Raw genomic sequence first — 19,520 nt, 5'->3', positions numbered from 1 at the left:
TTTACTCTTGGTGTTGTACACTCTGTGGGTTTGAATGATTACTCTTGGTGTTGTACACTCTGGGTTTGAACAAATACATAATGACATTTATCAATTATTATAGTATCACATGGTGTAGTTTCTCTGCTGTAAGTTTTCTGTGCTGCACCTGTTCATCCCCTTTTCCTCATCTCATGATTATTTCACATTTTTCTCTTTCCTCAAACCTCTAACAACATTTTCCAAGTCCTATCATCTAAGTATGTTACTGCACTGAAAATTAAAAACAATTGGAAGAGAACCTTCTATGCACTCCACCATCCAACTCATTTGCATACCCCGGGAACTTGGATCCTTCCTTAGTAATGTGGGTCAACGGTCAGTGTTCCTAGCCAGGGCTTCCCCTTCATTTATCACCGGATGCCATTTTGTCTTGACTACTCAAGGACATTGTTCAAACAATTTTCCCCTCTCTCCTCCATCTTCATTTTTACCCCCTTCTCTCAACTTTGGAGAGAATGCTACTAACATTCAAACACACATGCTGTGATAATGAGAATTCTAAAAATAATTCCCTTAACCTAGTACCTCCCCCCACCCCCACTCATCTCATTTTATTGCTTCCTTTTGTAGAAAATTCCTGAAAGGATTTGCTTCTTTGCTTCTCAAATTATGATTGGCCAACAGCATCAGCATCACCAAGGAACTTCGTAAAAACAGACTCTCAGACCCTACTCTGGACCTACTGAATCAGAAACTGCATTTTAGTAGGATTACCAAGACTTATAAGGACATTAACATTTGAGAAGCACTAACCTGCAGTGCTAATTTTTAGTTCTTCTCCTTGTAGTTTTCTCTTGAATCTACTTCAAAGAACTGTTCCTTTCTACTCTTTACTGAAACAGGTCTTTTCAATATTTTTTATTTAAATAATTCATACATAATGTTACATTCATTTCAGGTATACAGCATAGTGATTCAACATCTCAATATATTATGCTATGCTCACCACAAGTGTAGCTACCATCTGTCATCATACACTATTACAATACCATTGACTATACTGTGCCTTGTGTTTCTATGACTTATTCATTCACTGAAAGTCTATGTCTTCCATCCTCTGCACTTATTTTGCCCATTCCCCCCACCCTTTCAAGGTCACAGATTATCTCCAAATTGCTAAATTCACAGTCAGTTTTCACTATTCATCTTACTATGTATCATTTGACATGGTTGAAATCTCTATTTATTGTGCTTCCTCATCTTTAAGGCCATTAACATCTGTGCAAGGGACTCAATCCTTCAACCTTTTCCCTTCCTTGTACTTATTCTCCAAATGGTCTCATCTCGTGCCATGGCCTTTCATACTGCCTATTGATATCGTACTCATGTTTCGTATTTCAAGGCTGAGGTAAAATATCAACTTCTTGATGGAACACTTACAGATTCTCCTAGCAGATGTTAATCACATATTCATCAAAGTGATTATTCCATCCCTCTGTACTTCTAGTTCCTCACTTTTTACCATTTTACTTTATAGTTTGTTTATAAGCTCTCTGGAAACAGGATCCATATCATATTCATGTCTATGTACTCACATCTCTTCTTTTATCAAAAATATATTTTTTCTCATGTGACAAGTACTCATTAAGTGAGTATTAAAGATAATTTTTCCTCCTTTCCTAGAATGTATGATGGACTTTAATATTCCATGTATAGTTTGCTCCTGGATCATTGAAATCTGTACCTACACTCTGCTGTTACTGTCAATAATCCAGTCTTCATGTAAACAGTCTATATTAATATTTTCTTGTAAAAAACTAAAAAATGTAGGCAAGAAAAGAGATAAAACTAAAAAATGTAGGCAAGAAAAGAGATAAATGTGTATCAACTGGATTTCAAAACAACTTTTCAGACACACTCAGACTCACAGAATACCACATATAAAACCAGTACTAAAAAAAAAAAAAAAAAAAAAAAAAAAACAACCAGTACTTACAGGGACACACTCTGCAGAATAAATCATAGAAATTTGACTCTTCAATGGTCTTCTGTTAGCTCTTTCCATAGTTTGCTTCTCACCATTTACATATCAAATCTAATGGAATCACCACAGAAAGGCTTTCCTTAATTATCCTTTTTGAAATAATACTTTCCAGTCTGCTCTGTCCTATTATGTTGTTTTATTTTAGTCATTTACTGATGATTATCTGAAATTATTTTTATTTTTATATTTTTATCATCCATTTCCTGTCCTTATGGAATGTGAGCCTCATAAATGCAGGAGTTTGGCGATGTCTGTGTTTTGCAGTTACCAGTGAATAGCACATAGAATATAGTATGTGCTCAGTAAGTATTTGTTGAGTCAATGATTAAGTACAACCTGAGGATACTGGAAAGCTTCTTTGGTCCTGAACCCCATCTTCATAGAAGAGAATTACAAATCTTATATTAATATTACTTGGTGATGAGGAGATGGGGAGAAAGAAGAAGAATATTAATGACTGATGGGCTACTGGCTGCCTTTGAAGGATGTGGAAGTCTTTTGGATTTTAAAATGACAAATTCTTTAGGAAATACTTACCAAGCTAAAATATAAATATTTTACTAAGGACTTTGAAGTGAGTATTCAGTAAATATTCTCTGATGGACTGAATTGTCCACTCACTTGGCAGAAATGTTACATAAGTATAAGGAATAATTTATCCCCCAGAGCCCATGTTTGGAACTGAAAAAGTCCTATAAAAGGTTACAATACATTTTGGTTTCTTTCTCACTTTTCAGTTCTATTTCCCAAGTGTGTTTTGTTTTGTTTTGTTATTTTATTGGAGTATAGTTGATATATAATGTTATATCAGTTTCAGGTGTATAACATAATAATTTGGCAATTTCATACATTATGCAATGCTCACCTTGATAAGTGTAGTTACCATCTATCACCATATAACATTATTTACAATATAACCTTTTAAACCAATGTGTGATCTCAAATCAGCAGCATTGGTATCATGTGGGAGCTTGTCAGAAATGATTTTTAGGTCTAACTCTAGATCTACTGAAATAATTTAAAATTTTTAAAAGATTTTATTTATTTGACAGAGAGAGGGAGAAAGAGAGAGAGAGAAAGTGTACAAGGAGAGGGAGAAGCAGATTCCCCATGGAGCAGGGAGCCCGAGGTGGGGCTTGATCCCAGGACCCTGGGATCATGACCTGAGCTGAAGGCAGATGCTTAACCCACTGAGCAACCCAGGTGCCCCTGGAATAATCTAAATCTTAACAAAATACAGAGGTCATTTATATGCACATTTACTTTTGAGAGCCAGTAAAATAGAAACCATATCGAATGAAGAAACTAATAGTGTCTAAAAAGAGTAGCAGGGTGAACATAGGGCACAGACTGAAGGAAGTAAGTTTCCATAACCAGCAAGGAAACTGAAGTAGTGATCAAAAAAAATCTCCCAACAAAGAAGAGTCCAGAGCCGGATGGCTTCCCAAGGGAATTCTTTCAAACATTTATTTTATTTTATTTTATTTTTTTTTTTTTTTTTTTTTTTTTTAAGATTTTATTTATTTATTTGACAGAGCAAGAGATCACAAGTAGGCAGAGAGAGAGGGAGAAGCAGGTTCTCCAGTGAGTGGAGAGCTCCAGGCAGGCCTCAATCCCAGGATCCTGAGATAATTACCTGAGTTGAAGGTGGAGGCTTAACCCACTGAGCCACCGGGGCGCCCATCTCCCAAACATTTAAAGAAGAATTAAAACCTATTCTTCCGAAGCTGTATCAAAAAATAGAAATGGAAGGAAAACTTCCAAACTCTTTCTATGAGGCCAGCATTATCTTGATCCCCAAACCAGACAAAAACCCCACCAAAAAGGATAATTGCAGACCAATATCCCTGATGAATGGAGATGCAAAAAGTCTCACCAAGGTATTAGCCAATAGGATCCAACAGTAATTAAAAGGATTACTCACCATGACCAAGGGGGATTTATTCCTGGGCTGCCGTCAGTCACAGCAACTTCTTGCTAGACATGTCTCCAAGGCAAGGGAAACAAAGACAAAAATGAATTATTGGGATTTCACCAAGATAAAAAGGTTTTGCCCAGCAAAGGAAAGAGTTGACAAAACCAAAAGATAACTGACAGAACGGGAAAAGATATTTTCAAATGTCTTATCAAAGAAAGGGCTAGTATCTGAAATCCATAATGAACTTATCAAACTCAACACCCAAAGAACAAATAATCTAATCAAGAAATGGGCAGAAGACATAAACAGACATTTCTGCAAAGAAGACGTACACATGGCCAACAAACACATGAAAAATTGCTCGTCACTCAGCATTAGAGAACTACAAATAAAAACCACAACGAAATACCCCTCACACCAGTCAGAATGGCTTAAATTAATAAGTCACGAAACAATAGATGATGGCCAGTATGTGGAGAAAGGGGAACCCTCTTACATTTGTTGTGGGAATGCAAGCTGGTGCAGCCATTCTGGAAAACAATATGGAGGTTCCTCAAGAAGTTGAAAACAGAACTACCCTATGACCCAGCAATTGCACTACAAGGTATTTAACCCAAAGATACCAATGTAATGATCCAAAGGGACACCTGCACCCCAGCAATGTCCAAAATAGTCAGACTATGGGAAGAGCTCAGATGTCCAACAACAGAAGATATTGTATATATTTACAACGGAATACTACTCAGCCATCAAAAGAATGAAATCTTGCCGTTTGTAATAATATGGATGAAACTAGAGTAAGATGCTAAATGAAATAATTCCATCAGAGAAAGATAATTAACATAGGATCTCACTGATATAAAAAACAAAAGAGGATCATGGGGGAGGAGAGGAAAAAATAAAACAAGATGAAATCAGAGAGGGAGACAGACCATAAGACTCTTAATCATAGGAAACAAACAAGGTTTTTGGAGAGGGGTGGTGGGGAGATGGGGTAACTGGGTGATAGACATTAAGGAGGGCACATGATGTAATGAGCATTGGGTATTATATAAGACTGATGAATCACTGAACTCTACCTCTGAAACTAATAATACATTATATGTTAATTAAAACAAACAAATAAATAAATAGAAATCCCACTGAAGGGGGAATGATAAAAAATAATTTAAAAAAAATCACTACAACCCCTCCTCCCAAACTGCTACTCTGGGATGATAGGATAACAGATAACATTTATTTTCTTCTTTGTACATTTTGGTATGTTCTAAAGTTCTAAAATTAAATTTAAAATTAAAAAAAGCAGGTTATCCAAACAAGGATTAAGTACTATTCATTTTCACCTCATGGTCATAAATAATAAGCAACTTGGATGAACACACACGTCATTGAGTCTAGTGACTATTCTAAGATAGCACAGGTGTTTGGCATTACATAGAAAATGGAGGACAAATCTATTTTCTGACTTAATTATAATGAAACACATTTTTTTCCCCATTGAGGGTTTTAACTCAGTGCTTAATGATGCTTCATGAGTTTCCTCAAGGCCTTGACACCTTTGAAGGTGTCAGAAAGTGATACGTTTATTCCATGCCATAGGTCATCTTGAGCCACAAAGGAGAACGAAAGAAGGAAAAAACCTGGAGAAATAGAGAAGTTTACATGTGTGAAGGCCGTATGGAATACGGTTGTTGAAATGAATTCCTATATATATTTATATATAAGAAGGGATTTGTTTTTCTTTGGTGTGGAAGAATATAAATAGTGCTACAGATGTTATTTGGGAAAGAGGAAAAGAAGTGAAATTGTGTTCAAATAGACCTTTGGAGTGGGCAGGGGACTCATATCCTGAAATAAAAATTCAAGAAGAAATAGATCTATGCTTATGTACTTAAGTCTGGGGAGTTATCATGATTTACTATTGCACTATATTGCCATGACATCTTTATGAAGTCACTTTAATCTTTCCTATATTTTTAATTAGAAGTGATTTAGCCAATGCCTCTGCTCCTTGGCAGCAATGGACTTAAATGGCTATGGAATAAAAAAATGAATAATAAATGTTACCCTCCCCTCTAAACACCTTAGACTGACCTAGGAGATGTGATCACTCTCTGCATGTCAAAGATACTTCAGAAGTGGAATTTGGAGAAATGGGGTTTCACACTCCATCTCCCATCTTCTTTCTGTTTTAACACAGATCTTGATATAATGCTTTTTACTTAGTAAAGCATTTTTCCACAGTTTAGTCTCCTCAGTGACTATGGTCAGTGAATTTTATATAGTCCCATTTCCTGAAGAGCTTTTACTTAAATCCACTGCCATCTTAATTCTCTGTGCCCTTTGGATGGAAGGGGGAGAGATTAGGTGAGTAGAAGACTTTTTGTGGGTATAATTCTGATGCATTCTTTCCCTATAACCTAACAAACATTTGCCTTTGACTTTGCCTATAAATTATCAAAGTCTAGTTGACACCAGTTATATTAGTTTGCTAGGGCTTCCATAACAAGGTGCCATAAAATGAGTGGCTTAGAGAAACAGAAATTAAATTTCTTACTATTCTGGAGGCTGGAAGTCTGAGATCAAGATGTCAGTAGGGTTAGTTCCTTCTGAGTCCCTTCCCCTTGGCTTATATATGGCCACCTTCACCCTGTGTCTTCACATGGTCTTCCCACTGTGTTTTTGTCCTAGTCACTTCTTACAAGGACACTACTCATATTGGATCAGGATCCACTTTTATGACCTTATTTTAACTTCATTACTTCTTAAAGGACTCTATCACCAAATTTAGTTACATTCATTCAACATAGGAATTGGGGATTGGGTGCATAATTCAGGCCATAATACAACACAAACACATGACCAGGTGTCAAGCGTGGAAATGGAACTTTATGTTTTCATTAGTGTCATACCTTCTGCTTTCCTGAACTACCAGCACAAAGTTTCTATTATCACCAGGGGATTTAGGAAGGCAATAAAAAGACTATTCTCTACAAACTCTTCCCTTTAATTTATTGTCAGCTTTCTAAGAGATTTTCCTTATTGGCATACTGAATCTGGCAAGGGAGAATTTTAATTTTAGATAGGTTGCCCTGTGGGTGGTCAAATTGTGCCCTTCACAAATGCAACCCAAGCTCCACTCTTCAAGCCATGAGCCAGGTCAATCTGGGAGGAGGGCTACCTTTCCTTTTGAATAAGGACACCGTCTGCCTAGGGCTTCATCTATCCAAAGGGGGTACTTTTTCAAATATATCCACCCCAAAGGGATATGATTTATCATGATAAATTATATGATATATCATAAAATTATCATAATATCTGGAGGTTTCCTTTTTTTCCCTTCTCTCTCTCTCTCTTTTTTTTTTTTTTTTTTTTTTTGCCTCTTGGTAGTATTGCATGTAGAAGAGAAAAAAAAAAATGATTATTTTGTTCAGGAGATTTCATGAAGCCCTTCTCAGTAACACTTCAGGAAAGCTTCCTACTCAGAAGTCAGGGTTTCTGAAGAGAGCCAAGCTTCCACTCACCTTACTCATGGTCTACTCAGCTGCTTGAGTTCTCAGCTGCAGAATACTAGGACTTCAACAAAAGATGATTTTGTTTGCTTTATAATTTTTATTCATTTTTTGAATAGTGAAACATTTCAGAATGTTTCAATGTTATAAAACATTACAATGTATTCAAATGTTCAAAATCTCATGTTCAAAATTGAAAAGGTGTGAAAAACTCTGCAGGTCTAAGTCTTCAGAGAGGCAGAGACTTGCTAATTTAAAGTGTGGCCCATGACTCAGCCACAGCAGCAGCACCTTGTAATAAATGTAGACTCTCTGATCCTACTACAGACCTATAGGACCAAAACTGCATTTCAACAAAATCCAGGTGATCCACATACACATAAAAATTGACAACCATAGTAGATGCATGAGTGTAAACATTGTGAATCTGAGTCTCAGCTATAGCACTTTTTCAACACCAAGGCAGGCCAAGTCCAACCTCATCTTCTTAGTATCCATGGCCATATGAGTGGAGTTAAGCAAGTATATTATTCATTACTCAAGTATATTATTCATATATTCAGCATAATTTGTTTCACTAGCTTTGTTGCATATAGTTAATCTGAGCAACTGTGTAAATAGCAACTCTCCCACAGACAGGAAGAACAGAATAGACAGACGAATCCCATAAAGTATCCCACGACAGGGAGACTGTCACACTTTGATAATTTTTGCTCACTTGATGGAGTGTGTGTGTGTGTGTGTGTGTGTGTGCGCGCGCGTGCATGGAGGGAAGAAGGGATACTGTCTTACTTCTAATATTAGAGGTGGGTAATGCTTAAAAATTGAGTTTTCATTTGGAAACTCTAGAACTCATTCTGATCAGAAGTCATATATGATATCCAATCCATTTCTACAATGGGAAAAAGATCATTTGGGCCCCCTAGAAAGTAGGGTATCATTGCCTTTGCTTCTCTCTCAAAGAAATAGTGTGTATATTGTGGTATGTATTCATAGAAAGACTCAGTTTAGATTGGTTCATTTAGTATTGGATAACCTTTTGTTAATTTGAATAATCCTATAATAAACATAAATGAATTGAAAGGCAAAATGGAGTTCCACATATTGGATGCTATCCAATGCAATGAATATAATGCGGGTCACTTTATGTCTTAGGCATCCGTAATTTCAAAAGATTGTTTTATGCGTAAATGAATAAATATGTATATATTATTTTCCTTCCCCCTTCAATAATTGGGAGCATATACAATATTGTGGGTACCTTTAGCATATCCCTCATATTTGCACACCTCTCTTATTGCAACTGCAAGGACTAACCATGAGTTGCTCACTTATGAGGCATAGCCAGGTATAAAAGCTTCATTTAGAGTGACTCAAAACTTCTCCAGAGCTCTCTGGTGAGACCACCAAGGCTAAAATTATGATAAAGATGAAAAGTCACTTTCTTATATTCTTATGTCTTGAAATAATTTATTAAAAATTATTATGAATTTATTTTCTGAGAGGGTAATACATGTACAAGATACAAACAGTAAAAGGAAACAAAGAAAACCAGAAAAGGAAGTCTTTTCAACTCTTGACTTCTAGTTACCTAGTTCCTGTCCCACGTGTCTTCTGAGGCTTTGTTGTCTGTCCCTTCACCCCTATATTTCTTGTTTTGGCTTCTGAGAAGAGAATTTATCCTGACAGAGAAACAAGCTGCATTAAATGGTTATTTTTTCACAATGGGTATTTAATCCAAAGGCAGTTTTCATGGCTTCCCAGGCTCCTCAGGTATAAACCTGGAAGGTGATTCTTACAATTTGGCTTTTTTTAAGGGATGAAGAAAACTTCAAAAACCATATAAAATTGGGGTGCCTGGGTGGCTCAGTTGGTTGAGCAACTGCCTTCGGCTCAGGTCACGGTCCTGGAGTCCCGGGATCGAGTCCCGCATCGGGCTCCCAGCTCCATGGGGAGTCTGCTTCTCCCTCTGACCTTTTCGCCTCTCATGTTCTCTCTCACTGTCTCTCTCTCAAATACATAAATAAAATCTTTAAAAAATTTTTTAAAAAAACCATATAAAATTAATGCTGCTTGTATTGATGTATCAAATATTCATTTTTAAAATCTCTCTGAATCTTAGTGAGATAGGCATTCTGAAACAGAATTAGGAAAAAATGGAGCTCATGAATATGGTCATTCCATTTCCTTTCTCTCTATATGGCCCTTTAAGTCTATTAGATAGTCACTTCATGAAACATTTCTAACCCTTCACAATGATCCCTAAATTTGTTTTTAGTTGTGACTACTGTTTCTAGTTCCAAATTCGGTTGGGTACACATAGAGAAACTAGAAGAATTTCATATATCTGTGTTATTAATATGATTTAAGCAATGAGAGTTTAATTTATTAACATTTATATTTAAACACAAAATTAACCAAGTTTTAAGATAAAATAGAAACCTTCAAAGAGAAATTAAGCCCATGGCACCATATTTTTTTTCTACCTCTAGAGGAAATTCTTGGAAAATTTTTCTAAGTGTTATAAATACATAAATCTCTGCAGAATTTGAATGATGAGCTAAAACCGGCATATACAAAATGAAGAGCAAAGAGTAGGTGTTTAAATTGGAATGTGGGAGGTGAACAGTTTTTCAGTGACTTAGTCAAATGCATGCAATTTAATGATGTAACTGTGAATCATTGAAATAAGAAAACACTGATGGAACCCAGTTGCAGCTAAGTATATGTCCTATGTTAATAGGAGACATATGTATACATATGTATATGTATACATATGCATATATATATATGTCTCCTATTAACATAGGACATATACATATATAATACACACACACACACACACACACACACACACACACACACTACAATGTGAATATCTTTCTACACTCCTAAGAGTCAGATAATTAAATTCTACTGTCAAACAAGTGTTGATTTTAAAAATCATTATTACCTTTATTAAACAGCATTTTAATAGCTGCTAAAAGAAGGTAAATCCTATTACCTACAATTTGTTCTTTGTTCTCAGGAAAACTAGAGTGGTAGTTAAAGAGCAGTTATTAAAAGATGATAGAAAAAAATGTCAAAAAGCAAAAAAAAAATTTTTTCTCTCCCCACCCCCCAACTGGTTTAACTAAAATGCCATGATTTCCTTTTGGCATTATAAATTCATGTTACCTTTCTAGCCTTCCACCTCCAGTTATATTGTGAGAAGTTTTGGTGATTTTACTTAAAATATTTTAGCATATTTTTGGTATATTGAATTATTATACTATTGGGTCATATGACAAAATATTTTTTTTTATAATTAGTGTGAAGTGTGAACTATATGTAAGTGTAAATTAACATTAATCTATACCTTAGGGGTAGTTGATTAGCCTTTGAACTGCTTGGATCAGTTTGAACGGTGGACACAGCAGATTTTCAAATATTAATATCTAAATCTAAACCAGAGACATTGGTAATTAGCCCATGGACTGTAGGAAAAAACATTTCATTGATGAAATGAGCAATATTCAAAGTGTATAGTAGACAATAAAGATTATGCAGATCTATGCCCTTGAGTAAAGTAAAAGTGTTTCACAGGACCTGCATCCTAATCTTGTCAGAGTAGTCCCTTAGGCCTAGGCCTTCCTTTGATCCCATGACCCCACTCACAGGTAACCATTATGTAACCTGATACAAAAAGAATTTTGCTTATCCTATCAGTAAAATATTGTGTCTGTTTTGAAGTGAACCTTTTGTACTATATCCTTATTGGAACACCCAAGAGCTGAGAGTGGCAAGAGGTGATATGGCTGTTTTTCTGCCTACTTGCTATGAGATATTTGTAGGATTGAGAGAATGATATCTTGGACTTGCTTTCTTGTACTGTAGTGCTTGGAAACTAGGTAGTAAGGGGCAAGATGCATAGAATCATTTGGAATCCAATGATTTTCATTATCAGATGCTGACAATTATTCAATTAACTAATACTTTTTACGTTCGTATCAAACATTTCAGGTTTAAATACCCAACCAAAGTTGGAGAGGATCTCTTGGTCTATCCTGGTGAATATTCCATGTATATTTGAAAAGAATGTGTATTTTGTTGTTGGATGTAGTTTTCTATAAAGGTCAAGTAGGACAAATTAGTAGATGCTGCTGTTCATGTCTTCTGTATCCTCACTGATTTTCTGTCTGCTATCAATTACCGAGATGAGTGTTGATATCTCCAGTAGTAACTGTGTGTTTGTCTATTCTCTTCTCATTTCTGTAAGCTTTTTCTTTATGTGTTTTGGAGCTCTAAAATTAGTTAGGCACACATTTAGGGTTGTTACCTCATCTTGATGAATTGACCCTTTTCTAATTATGTAATGTCCCTTACTCTACTTTTTTATGACTAATGTTTACATGGAATATCCTGTTTTTCCTCTTCTAAAAGCACCATAAACCTTTAAATTCCCTGTTATAAATAATCTCTAATGCTAGAAAATGGGGAGTGTTTGGGAGGAATTTCAATCTTGGATGCTTTACTGTGACTAAACTGCATGAAAGTAACAGATGACTTAACAGAACTATTGCCAGAACTGTTTCAGAATCCAGTTCTGAGATGTAGTCCTTAAGATTGTATGTGAACACCCTCTCCTTTAAATATAATGACTCTGAATACTAAAGCCCTATGAAAAAAACAACACCTTTAAAACGTATCTCTTAAAAATAAATTATCTATTCATTTTGGGTATTTAAAAAAGAAATCATTATAAAAGACGTAACTATAATATAAAAAGTACTTTCTTTTTTTCCCCACAAACCTGCAAACCTAATATTGATTGCTTTGCTAAAACTGTTGAATGGCCTTTGATATTCTTTTATGTGTTCAATAATATGTCTGTCCAGTCTAATGAAATATTGTTCCTCAATTTGTACGGGATAATGGTACAATAAAATGTAGGCTTAAGCATGAAAAGCTTGTCAATACAATTTACTGTGTTTTTCTTTTTTGTAGGTTTTCAGTGATGCAAAAAAGTCATGATATTATAGAGCTATACCCATAAAGCATCCATCACATAACTCTCCTACTCTCTATGCTAAACAAGTTATTAAAAAATATTAACACAAATTATTGGACAAATGTTTTATTTTTAGAATAATAGGTATCCCCTTGTTAATTAAAACATTGTTGTTTTATTTTTGATGAAAGGAACATTTTCATTTTGTTTTGCATGCCAAAGCAAAACAAATATAATTATTGCCTTTTTCTTCCAAGTCCTTAAAGAGATTACTATCATTCTCCACTTGGCAAATCTAGACTTATAAGTAAACAGCTGTTGATTTATTTCTCCTTCTCTAAGGATTTTGATCTCAGTACTTAGAATTTTTTAATTAGTAAAAGACAGCACAAGAAGATTAAAAACAACAAAATGCAAAAATATGTTGTAATAAGTGTGTTTAAAATGAGAGTCTTGAGGTGGATATTGCTAGGTTTTGGAAAGGGGAAGATACATATATCTCTGATCTCTTTATTTCAAGCAGAGAATGACTAAGCAACAAAAACAAACAAAAAATCAATTGCTTTATGGGTTTGTCGGGAGCTTAGCTCTGTTAAGGGAAGCTACAATGGGAAAGTTCAGCTATTAGGTCACAAAATGGGAAAGATAAACTATCAGGGACCAGATGCTGGTAGTGGACTAGAGACTCATGATGCTAATGAGGCGTTGCAGGTCAAGTCTCTTGTAAGGCAGTAGAGGATCAGGGTCTGTGGAGCAGAGAGGAATGGAGAGTGGCGCTGGAAGAGGTCATTGCCAGCATTTCTAGATAGAATAAACAATACAGAATGTTATAGTCAGAAGGGAAAATCATTATCTTAGTACCAAAGATAAGCATATTGTTCATCAATTTAGAGGTGAGAGCTTCACATTAGAGCATCACACTTGGTGTTACACTATTAAGAAGAGAAGTTGAAAATACCAAGGAACTAGCTGCAAAAGGGATTTTCACTAAATCTCAGTATAACTCACAAGATATTGGGTATGAGGTATTTATTTAAGCACTGATGTCTTGACTTACTGTTGCTAGAAGAGTGTATGCTGTACACATCATCATGTAATACAAATAGTGCTGCATTGAAAGGGCATCGCTTTTCAGTCCCAATTAAGAGCAGCAAGTGATGAGTTGTAAAATCCTTTATTCACCATTTCAAGTTTCCAAAGATTTCATCTCAATGGAAAAAAATGCAAACCAACATTCATTTTTTAAAGACAGAAGATTGCAATAATCTACAACCAGTGGTGGACAGGTTGTTAGAGAATATATTGGAAGAAAGATTTCCACAAAAGCCAATGGATCAAAACTCTGTACATGAAGTTTATATTTTGAGCAAATAGTAGAGGGCCGAATGGCAGCTCCTAAACTACCTGAATGTCATTACTTCTAATTTGCCTGGACAACATGCATTCCTCCTCAGTCCTACCTCCGGAAGATTTTTCCCCCGACAACAAAATAGTCTAATCAGTTATAGTACTGCATCCTACAGACCTCAGTAACTGTCTTAAGGGGTGAGCTAACTGGTATTTCTTTTCAGAATGCAGATTTGACATAATTTCCTCAAGTTTTTAATGGATTCCTCTACTTCTTACATGATTATATCTTCTTATCGTATCCTGTATATATTTCTTTTGTACCATTTATGACACAGAAGTGTACTTGTTTTTATATGTCAGCCTTTAGCTTACCATCAGACTTGTGAGAATCTTAAAAAGAAATTGTTCCTTATTTGTCTGTTACCTCTAGTACTTAACACAATCCTGATACTACACAGTCATCCACTAAATATTTGTTGGATGAATGCTTTCCTTTTCAGTACCCTTCTAAGACATTGTTGCCCCTGTTCAGTTTAAATTCTTCTTACTCTAATTCTTCAACTAAAATACCACTTCGGCAGCAATGAGCTTAGCTATGGAAAAGGCAAACCCTATTTGAATTCAATATCTCTTTAAGTATTATTGCTTTTATAGCATTTTTTCCCATTTGTCTAATTTTATAGGTGAATGTTTTAGTTCAGATATTTATGTTTATGAGTATTATTACAAAGGATAAATGGGTTTGTACTTTGATGCTGGAAAAAAAATTAATAGAAATGGTAACATAAAAGCACTAGTTTCATTTAAATTCCAGAAAAAAAAACCCACAACACTTCTTCTTCATAACTTTTATTACATAGATTAAGCTAGTAATTCATAGTAAATTAGGGAACACAATATAATTTAGTAAATTGAAGCAGTAAAGCCGTTCCAGTGCTAGGTAATTATAAAAGGCTCACCTTGAGGAAGTAGAGATAATGGAGAGGGAATATAAGATATTTACCACTTTCCTTCCTTCAATGTTACTTCACTGATTTTAGTTATGGAACAAGGGACTATTCAGAGTATGGAATATCTTAAAAAGAGATATAATGAAGATACTACTCTATTATAAGGGCAGCTTATTATATATTTTCTATTCAGTAATATTTATTTAAAGAGCTATGAGGTCAAATGTTTTATAGTTCTAGAATTTCAGAATTATCTTGAAGATAAATGTTTACATTTTGGACATTTTCTTTTTCATTTAACATACAGTTGGATTTGATTTGCTAGATATTATTAATTTTATGGTTTTAGGAGGGGATTTTAATCCCAAATTATGACTGAAATAAACGAGTGATTTTTTTTTTTTTAACTATTCCTTTTTGGCTTTGGTATAGATTATATTAACTTTGTGATCATTTGTTTTATGTATCATCTTGGCTTGCCTACAGTCCCCAGTTATTTAATCAAACATTAAACTGGGTGTTACTGTGAAAGTATTTTATAGATGTGTTTAAAGTCCATAATCAGTTGACTTTAACTAGGCAGATAATCCTAAAATATTTACTGAATGATTATCTTATCCTGCATAAGCCTCGTTCACTCAGTTGAAAGGTCTTCCCTCAGAAAGTATTACTTCAACTGTAGATGGCAGTTTCAGCTCTTGCCCATGAGTTCCACTCACTTCTTTTTTTTTTTTTTTTAAGATTTTATTTATTTATTTGACAGACAGAGATCACAAGTAGGCAGAGAGGCAGGCAGAGAAGGAGAGGGTGAGGCAGGTCCCTTCCTGAGCAGAGAGCCTGACGTGGGGCTCAATCCCAGGACCCTGGGATCATGACTCGAGCCGAAGGCAGAGGCCTTAACCCACTGAGCCACCCAGGTGCCCCAATAGACATTTTAAAAATTTTGTTTTAGGAAAATTTGCAAGGAATCAATGTTGGCTCTATTGTCCTGTCAATTATATCTTTACTTTCTATTTCATTAATTTCTGATTTTAATGTTATTGGTTTTCTTTAGTTTTCTTTAGATTGTTCTTTTGTTCTTTACTTAACTCTTAATTTGGACAGTTAGGTAATTTAAGTTTTTTACTCTTTTCTAATATGTGTATTTGAGTCTATAAGTTTGCCTTTAAATGTTCTTTTAGCTCCATCTCACAAGTTTAGATATGTATTATTTTAAATGTCGTATGGAACCAAACATTGTTTTCTGCTTTCGTGTGTTGAAAGCAGATCACTGAACTGTTTTCTCTGGAAGATTCCTGTCCCAAGATGATAAAACTGCAAACCAATAGATGACTTTACTGTTTGCCTAAGGAAATTCTTTAAACCGATTTATCTGGGCTTAAAAAATAAGTTTTTTAAGGAAAAGTACTTTGCTCATTAAGACAAACAGCTTGATTCTCATTCAACACTGGAAGAAAATGTGCTAATGTAAGGCTCTGAATTCCTAAAGAATAGATACACTTAAACATGTTTATTTTTTTTTATTTATTTATTTATTTATTTATTTATTTATTTATTTATTTATTTTAGGTGTGGAGGGGTAGAGGGAGAGAAAGAATCTCAAGCAGGCTCCATGCTCAGGAAGGAGTCCAACATGGGGCTGGATCTCATGACCCTGATCATGACCTGATGTGAAATCAAGAGTCAGTTGCTTAAGCAACTGAGTCACCCAGGTGCCCCTAAACATTTTTAGATAGACATATCTGCCACTTATTTTATTTTATGAATTCTGTCACTTACTTCTTAAGTATCTATCATACATTTGTTTATCCAGCCTGATTCCTTTTCTAAGTGCATTAGATGTTGAGGTTTCACCAAAATAGGGTGTGACAGACAATTTGTTTTTTATAGTGAGAAATATATTAAGAATGCAAACTAAAACAACAAAAGTTATTATTCATTTTTTAGGCATTCTTAGTTGTCAAACATGTAATTTTTCTGTCAAGCCAATTCAAAGCTCTTTATACCACGCTGAATGGTGATTCAAGAAAGAGCCTCTGAGAGGCTCCCATGCAAAGCTTGAAGCTCTTCCCTATTTTGAGGAAGAATATATGGACATGGGATCTGAACAAAGAATTCTATTGGAGCTATGGTGGAACTTTCAGTGTAACCAACTAAGAGGGTAAGGTCTTTTGTTTTTGTATCTAGGGCTCCCTGCTTTGGAATATTTATTGTTTCCTGTTCTTTTCTGTCTTTTGAACTTCCTGTGTGTGATGTCGTATGAAAACCCTCAACATGCTCATGCTCCATGGCTCATCCCCTATCCTCTCAGAAGGCCAAGCAGAAGCCTAGCTGTGTCTCATGGAAAGGAGAAAGGAGATAGCATGGTGAAGCCCTACGGTTGGCTGGGGAAAGTGCTCACTCCATGTAGGAGTTCCTTCCTTGGCCTTATTCTCCATGTTTATATCCTTCAGGGACCTATGGGTAGGCAGCACTTTGGCGGGTGGTCTCTTCCCTTGATCTGACACAAATGTTATTTCTCCTCTCTCTCCCTCCCTCTCTTTTCTCATTATTTCATATTGGCAAAGCAATTATATTGTTTTTATGTTTTTATGGGTATATTGGAGGGAAAAAAACCACAAAATTTAATCTTTGCATAAAGGAGATTCTTTAAGGAGACAGATAAGAATTGAAACTTTGATAGTTTTTAGTTAGTTTCTTTGTTGATTCACACGCAGTTCCATATCAATGTGTCCCAAGGGTTCTTCTGTACTTGTGGTATCAATATAGATACTGGGTGTAGAACCTAAGAACTATAGCTTGAAAGCATAGAGGAACATGAAATAGTCATGCTTGACATTCACACTAGCAGGCAGATTTCTGTATAAAAGTGACAGAATTTTAGGAGACATTTAAGAGAGGAGCAGACAATTCTTTGAAGAAATAAGTTAAGGATTTAGTAGGCAGCTACATATAAGAAAAGAACACCTACATGGAGAGAACACCTACAGAGAAGAAAAGTTCTCAACACTGTTTTGTTAACAAATCTACTGACAAGCAAATATAAACAGCAAAAGAGTTGAATAATACTTGTTAAGAGTTGAGTGTGGCAGTTGCCTAATGTAGTGAGCAGGAGCTTTGGTGTTGGAAAGGCCTGGGGGGCAACATTGGTGGTATTTGTCATCTAAAAACAAATATTTTGTAAAGCCTAGATGAAGACAGAGTAGGGCATAGTTCCCAGAAGCTGGGAGTAGGGCAAAGAAATCCTGGGGGTGATAAAATGCCCTAGGTCTTAAATATAGGTGGTAGTTATACACTGGGTGCTCCTGTCAAAATTCATAGAACTGTATGCCTAAAAACAGTTAATTTTGCTGTATTTCTTCTTATATCTGAACATCATTGGGGGCCCAACCCATAAGCTGCAATCTAAAGAGAAGCAGGGAAATCTCAGCATCTGAGATGCTCTTTGCATGCCCTTTGGGCACTACCCTTAATTTCTCTTTCTGTCTCCGCCCCATGACTCTCTTCTCTAAGCTATTTAGGTATTCCTCAGTTATCTATGTTGCCACAGAGTTACTGTATGCCCACGGACAGATGGTCCTTAAAGGAACCACATCTTGGGATGCAGTTAAGAAATAATGTAATTTATAGAATAAAATATAATACAATTTTGGGGGGATATATATCAGCTTCTAAACAGAATTCTTTTGTTTTTTAAGATTTTATTTAGTTATTTGACAGAGATCACAAGTAGGCAGAGAAAGAGAGGGAGGGAAGCCAGCTCCCTGCTGAGCAGAGAGCCCGAAGTGGGGCTTGATCCCAGAAGCCTGGGATCATGACCTGAGCTGAAGGCAGAGGCTTTAACCCATTGAGCTACCCAGGCGCCCCTAAACAGAATTCTTGATACTGTGATACTTATCTAGAATGATGGTGAGTACATAGTTTTTTAGACATCTTACTAGACAGTTTACATACATCTGTACCCCCCCAACTCTTGAGCCCTTAATCCTCCAGTGTCCCTTGGTTTTGTCCCAGACCATGCAATCTGTGCTACGCAGAATTTTGTTGCTGTAAAGAGAAATTGAGGTCCAGTTAGAGACAGGCTCTTTGATGGCGATTTTGAGCATCTTTTAATCCTTAATTTTAGATCTGGAGCTTTAGAAGTTTAACAGGTTTCCTTGTTGAAGAGTTGAAATTCTGCTGTAAAAATATTTTTAGTTTCTAAGGTTGCTAATATAGTCAATATTGTGAAAGGATAAATATTTTGCTTGAAAATATTTTAATTCTTTCAAGAGACAATAGAGCCACATATATAATAAATATAACATGAATGAAAATAGCTTTCTGTCTCAGTGTAGCTGTACCATTATATAAGATTGCCTTAAGCCAATATTGCTTTCTTGCTTGCTATTACAATAGCGTCTTAGCTCTTCTTGCTGCTTCCATTGTCCTTTTCCTCATAATGGAATGAGCTTTTTTGTTTTTTGTTTTCTTTCTTTTTTATTTAGCACAATAGTCAGAGTCCACTTTTAAAATCTTAAATATGATTTTACTACATCCCTGCTTAAAATTCTTCACTGGTATCCTGCTGTTCTTAGAATATGATTCGGTTCCTTAGCTTTTGTCTTTGCTATAAAGACTTAGAATGATGTCATTTAGGTCTACCTCTTCAACCATGGCCTCAAGCATTGTCCAAGAGTCTTGGGCTCTCAGCGTGTGTGTGTGTGTGTGTGTGTGTGTGTGTGTGTGTGCATGTTTATATACATATATATGTGTTTGTATATTTTAATTATAT

Source organism: Mustela lutreola, chromosome 18 (genome assembly GCF_030435805.1).
Source record: "Mustela lutreola isolate mMusLut2 chromosome 18, mMusLut2.pri, whole genome shotgun sequence".
In the NCBI taxonomy this organism is placed as follows: Eukaryota; Metazoa; Chordata; class Mammalia; order Carnivora; family Mustelidae; genus Mustela; species Mustela lutreola.
Note: the sequence above shows the minus strand (reverse complement) of the source record.